This window comes from Crocodylus porosus, unplaced genomic scaffold (assembly GCF_001723895.1).
Source record: "Crocodylus porosus isolate Cpor-Errol unplaced genomic scaffold, CroPor_comp1, whole genome shotgun sequence".
Taxonomy (NCBI): domain Eukaryota; kingdom Metazoa; phylum Chordata; order Crocodylia; family Crocodylidae; genus Crocodylus; species Crocodylus porosus.
Window position 1 is genome coordinate 8272960 of NW_017728916.1, and position 6097 is coordinate 8279056.

The following is a 6097-nucleotide window of genomic DNA, read 5'->3' on the forward strand; positions in this document are numbered from 1 at the left end:
AAGAAATTCTTCCTTATGTCCAGCCTGAAACGGTCTTGCAGGAGTTTGTGACCGTTTGACCTCATCATCCCTCGGGGCGCTCTGGTGAACAGACGTTCCCCCAGATCCTGGTGGTCACCCCCGATAAACTTATAGGTGGCCATCAGATTACCCCTGAGCCTACGCTTTTCCAGGCTAAAGAGTCCCATGGCTCTATGCATGGTATTCTCAGAAGCCAACAAAGGAGTCAGAAAGTGCCTGAACTCCTCACTTGGAAATGCTGGGGCAGGGGTGCCAAGCATGCCTCCTTCGTATCCAGTAGCCCAGTGCTTAGAGCACTTCCCTAGGAGGGAGAAGCAATGCTTGACTGGCCAGGCTGAGACTCCCCTTAACATGGTCGTAGCCTGGGGATGAGAGTATCTGTGCAGGAGATAGGAGGTAAGATCAGTGTGGTGTGTCTGTCTCTCCTTGGTGTTTCAGTCTGGAAGGTCTTGGTTCTTCCTAAAATCTTACAGCCTCTCTCAGGCTGAGAATGGTTTTGGACCCAGCAGCACAACAGACGGATCCAGGGAAGGCAAGGAAGGAAACAAAAGTCATCTCTGCTTTCCCTGAGTGCAGGTCACTCTGCTGTATGATCATGCAGTCCATTTATCAGAGCATCTCTTAGACACATGTATCACTGTCCAAACACCATAAGGTAAAGCCATGGGAAAGCCTGGAAGAAAGCCAACGAGCTCTGATCCAGCACTGGGATTGCCTGAAACCAGCAACGTGGTTCAAGTGCACTGCGTTTGGAAGGTAAGACTGTCCACAACAGGCAACCTTTGCTCTAGAAAGACCTGCCTCCGGTCCAGGCCAGGTCAAACCACAGCTCCAAAAGGGAGTCGGGGTTGTGCGTACTAAGAACTGCGTGTGACCTTTGGCATGTTTGCAAATGAGCAAGAGCATGTTTAGGGCTTGTCGACACGAGGAAATGGAGCAGCATCACTTTCTCGTATTGTTCTACCAGCCTGGTCCACGTGACTTCCAGTCAAATGCCTGCTGGCAGCTCACCTGGTCTTGCAAAGGGCCTGCCAATGCCCTGGCAGCAGGGAGCTGAGTCTGTAAGCCCCACTGAGCAGCTCCCGTGCCATGTGAATGACCCAAGAGATAAGGTGTGGAGAGGATGCCCTGGCTTTCCAAGCGGCTGAAGAGTGGCAGCTTGAATCACTGCCAAGGAGAGATTCAGCACGTCCTTCGCCGAAGCTGTTGGAGCAGAGGCTGGGAAAGCATATGTCTGCGGTGGTGCATCTGTGCAGGGGGTTGTGTGAGTGGCCCTTGAGATGCCCGCAGCTCCTGTGAGTCTATTGCCTTGTCATCTACCGTGGAAGAAGTGGAAACTGCTGTGGCCTGGATACAATGCAGTGAAACACCCAGACCAGAGGGGCTAGCAGAGAAGTCTATGAAGTCAAGCATGGGATCGTACTTGGCTGCCGATATCTGCTCTTCTGCCAAACCAAGGAAGGGGGACTTCAAGGACAAGACTGGGATTGCCCTCTACAGGGGTGAAAGTGAGATCCCGTCCATTTTCAGTGCCAAATCAGCAGTGTGAACTTTTCCCTGTTGCACACGGAGCAAGGCAGGAATGACTGGTGTGACTCCAGGTGTGGTCAGTCTTATCTAGGAATAAGAGTGGCATTTCCTGGTGTAGCTTGTGTCACTTGGAAAGGGGACTTCCACCAGCACAGCTGTGGGGGTAGGATCCATCCCAGCATTGCTGGGCTTTGGGCATGGCCAGTGGGGCAGTGACGATGGCGAGGTGGTTCTGACCAAGCCCACATTGGCAGAGAGACACAGCGTGAACAGAAAAGAGTGACGAGAGGTGACAGTGCTCTGCTTGGCCCATTGTGCTGCAGGCAAATGACTCCTTGGCTACGCTGCTTGTGCCATAAATAAAGCAACAGCTGCATGTTGTGATGCAAATTGCTTGGTGGTAAAACCCTGCTGCCATCAAGTCTTTGTGTGAAAACACACGTGAAATTGGTGTTTTGCTGGGCTCTGGTTACATGCTCCTCCAGAGGAATGCCATGCCTACCCCTGCCGCCTTATTGGAAAGAATTAAAGCAAAGACCTAAAGCAAAGGGGCATGCCATATCTGGCCTCTTTGTGGGGGGTTTCTTTTTCTGCATGGTTTTCTAGCTGCCAGATTCCTTAGGTGAATTGCAAAGAGTTTTTCAGAGACTTCAGAGCCTAAATAGTTACTGGACCTTTCTAAAATGAACCTTTTTTTCCATATGGAGCCACAAACACTCTCTAAAGCCATGACAGTGCTACAGCATCACCCCCCTCATGTGCAATGTCAGGAGCATCAGTGTGGATCAAATAATATAAAGGGTGGATGGGGAGAGAGAAGACAGGCAGGGCGGGCTGCTCTGCAGCGTGGCAGGGCTCTGTGTGCTCTGTCATGGAATAATCATTACAGGGCCTTGTCTTTTTTTCTTCAGCCTCCCAAGAAGCTGTTGTACTCCTGTAGCACACACATTGGCTCTGGCCAGGTCATCATCGGTGTTACCAGATGCACTCACCGGTCTCTGCACTGCAGTCACAGCTGGGCAGGCAGGCCCGGAGGAGAGGGGTTTTCGGAAGAAATGAAATGTAATGCTCCCGAAGGACAGTGAGTCCTTCCCTCCTACAGCTGCCCCGTACATTTTTCCTTGTGAGCAATAAAGACAATCCTAGTGCATAACTGCAGTGTGTGAAATAGGGTTAGTCACAGGACTTCCGGGCACAACGGCACGTAAACAAGCTTTCCCCACTTCCCTCTTATGAAAGTTTAAGTCTGCTCCACTGCTCCGGCTTCTTTTCTTCTCTTTCTCTACCGACCCCCTGACTCCCATTTATGTCTGATTCAACCTAGCAAACATTTTGCCCTGTGGCAATCTTTTCTAACCGCGCAGGAAGAGCAGCCTCTGGAGTGTACTCCTGACACATCCCTTGGGTTTTCTTTCTGGCTCTCTGGTTCGCTACTGCTCCTCATTCACGTTAAGAAAGAAGAAACCAATGGCCCATGCAATCAGCAGCTCATTAACAGTGAATGGGCATGGGGCTTTGTGAGACTTCCTCTTTTTCTGTATTTCCCTTTCTCACTCATACATGCCACGAGGTTTAATCTTTGCAATGGCAGTTTCCTGGACTGTGTGTACACAGCTCCTCGCTGGCCTGCCTCGGCAGGGGATTGTCGATGTGCCTCCCTCACTGTGACACATTTTAATGACTGATCTATTAACTTTCCTGGCAGCTAAGGAAGTACAAGCGCTCGTCCAGATGCAGGTGCTTTGCATATTTTATAGATGCGGGCTTCTGGACCACAGGTCGTGTTGTTGCTTTCTCCGCTGAACCTCGGCATTCTGGCCTTCCATGCCTGGCTCCTCGGAGCTCGGGAATTAAATGAATGCATGCGGCCATTGAACAGGCCAGCAAGAGATGCTGAAGCAAAGCCAGGAGAGAAGGGTGCTACCAAGCACTTTGCTTTTCAGTGCACATCTTCATCAGTGGAAAAAAATGACATAAAAAAATGGATACCCAACCCGTCAGGCCCACTGGACCCCTGAAGACTTTACTGGACCCTCCACGCAGCTCTCTTTGCGAAGGTGTTGTATTGCATTCACCCAAAAGAGCTGGGGCTCCTCCAGCTGGATACCACTGGCCCTGGAGCTGTCCTCTCTGCCTGCTGCGCTCATGTGGGCAATGGCCTGACCACCCATGGGGGCAGCTCCCTGTTCCGTGCCGGGCTCCCGCGACAGCAGTAGATGGCCATGGATCTGCAGGGGTCTGTACACAAAGGCCCTAGCCTAGCAGATCCTCCCCTCTGCAGACAGCCTGCAGTGGTTTTGTGCTGCTGCCCTGAAGATGCATTGCCTGGCTTCTCACTGCAGTCAGGAAGCCCTTTGATTGTATTACTTGCAGGTTCAGTGCCTAGCAGCTGGTTTATGAGACTCCTTTCATCTCTTATTTTGAAAGAAAGACGATAGGAACTTCTGGGTTGCCTGTTTCCCTCGTTGTGTTATGAAGTTAGCAAATCTCTCCTCCTCCTCTTGGGAATCGCTTCATCTCTCCTTCCCCCCTCCGGTTCCTTACTGTCCCTGAGGTGTTGGCTGTAGCTGTGTTGGTCTAAGGACACAGGCAGACAAGGTTCTTTGGGTAGATGTGCTATCTTTTATAGACCAACTAAGTAGCTGGAAAAATTGTTCTTTGCAAGCTTTTGGGTGCAATCACCCTTCTTCAGGCAGAGGGAGAGTCTCTGAGGCACCTCGAGGGGCTTCTGGTTTTCCCCTGCTCCGCTTCCCCCCCACTTGGAGGCCAGGCGTCATAGCCAAAATCTGCTTATCGGCTGCTTTCCTTTCCATCAGTCTAGTCAATGAGAGACTAGGCTACAAGCGCTAAACCTGTGCCTCCCACAGTACAGTGGCTTCAGGACGTTTTCCCTGTGAGCTGTGCTCTATTTACCCCTTGTGCATAAGCTCCTTGTTAACAACCAAGCAAACTTTTTAACAGCCATCTCTTCCCCTTGGAAGCTCTTGATGAGGGGCCTATTTTTGCTACTCACTGCTGGGAGGAAGATCAGTCACACCTAAGACAAAAATGGTTCTGTTCCCTCTCCCAGGAAAGCCCTGGGTTTCCTTCTTTAAGGGGTTTTGGGTAACAGACCACCCTGTGAAAATGCAGGCAGGGTTTTAAAAGCCCAGGGCTCCAGGTTAATCACCTGGAACGTAGAAAGCCAGTCCCCTGTTGAGCACAGAACAGCTCCCTTTAGTTAAACAGGAATGTAAAGCTAGAAACACTCTTGCCAGTGAGTTGAAGAGGTCAGTGGTTAGTTCGTGACTGAATACACAGAGGAGAACAGGTCTGATGAGGAAGAAGACATCCATCCTTAAGCGACTGGCAGTTTTTTCAGAGTAGAAAAGCACACTTCAATCTGTTTTGCCAGCAGGCTCCCCTCCTTATCATCGCCTGCTGGGTGGGAAGACAATTCTTTTGTTTTCCCTACTTATCTCGCAAATAATGTGGAGTCCTGTAGGGTTGTTGGTTGAAGCCCTGTTGATCTAAGGACATATGCAGACAAGGGTCTTTGGGTAGATGTGATATCTTTTACTAGACCAACTAAATAGTTGGGAAAATTGTTCTTTGCAAGAAGGGTGTTTGTACCCAAAAGCTTGCAAAGTGCTCCCAGGGGTGTAGGTTGTAGCCATGTTGGTCTAAGGACATAGGCAGACAAGGGTCTTCGGGTAAATCTGATATCTTGTATTAGATCAATTCAAAAAAAGCGCAAAGCTTTCCTATGCACTTAAGTAATTATGGGCCTGATAAGCAGATGACTGATGTTTGTTGCAATATAGGTGCTAGGCAACAGATCGGGACCAGTCTCCTGTTATGCAGTTGAGAGGAGGAGGATGTGTTTATCTGATAGGCATGTAAATGGATTATATTGTACGCAGGAGTCTCCTCATCTCTTTATGGCCTGTGTGGGGTCACTGGAGAGGTAACAGATTTCTTAGCCATGTTCTCCGGGTGGTAATCTTATGTCCCTCCTTTAAGGAACCGTTGCCTTCCTGAGCAGTGCCGTCCACACTCCGCCAGCACAGAAACAGCTTTCTCAGCCTGTTTTCAACAGGTAGCGATAGCCCGGATTTGCCATGCAGCCCTTGGAGTTCTGCCCATACTTTTTGTGAGCGCCGTTGCCATGACACAGAACATAGAGCAGATGTTTATTTCAACAGAGATGTCTTTAATTCCTTCTCAACGTTTTTCTCAGGCTGCCATCGTGTGTGAATACATCTCTCTAGGAGCCAACTGGAGCCCAGGGCCAAGAGCAGAGCCTGATTCAGAAGGAACCGGGGGCTAGGAGGTGCGTAGAGGAGAGGTCAAGACAGCCAGCCAAGCCTGCTGGAAGTTTCTGAGCACCCACATTTGGTAGGGATGGTAAGGAGTTGAGGGAGCCTTGACCAAAATATTTTCTAGCGGCATTATAGCGGCTAATGAGAAGCAATGTGACCAGTGGGGTCCCTCAAGGCTCTGTCCTGGGACCCATCCTGTTCAACATCTTCATTAACGATGTGGACATTGGAGTCAGGAGTGGACT

The 6097-nt window shown here is 50.1% G+C and overlaps 1 long non-coding RNA gene across 2 annotated transcripts in view; it reads left to right on the forward strand.

Moving 5' to 3' along the window:
• Positions 1 to 5262: 5262 nt before the first annotated feature.
• LOC109310989 overlaps positions 5263 to 6097 on the forward strand; it is a 2900-nt gene continuing 2065 nt past the window's right edge. Inside the window, exons 1-2 of one of the 2 annotated variants that reach the window (XR_002101359.1) lie at positions 5263 to 5629; positions 5771 to 5937. This is a non-coding gene — a long non-coding RNA (uncharacterized LOC109310989). Of the gene's footprint in view, positions 5938 to 6097 lie in introns of both variants that reach the window. The other variant, XR_002101358.1, reaches the window with a different exon arrangement.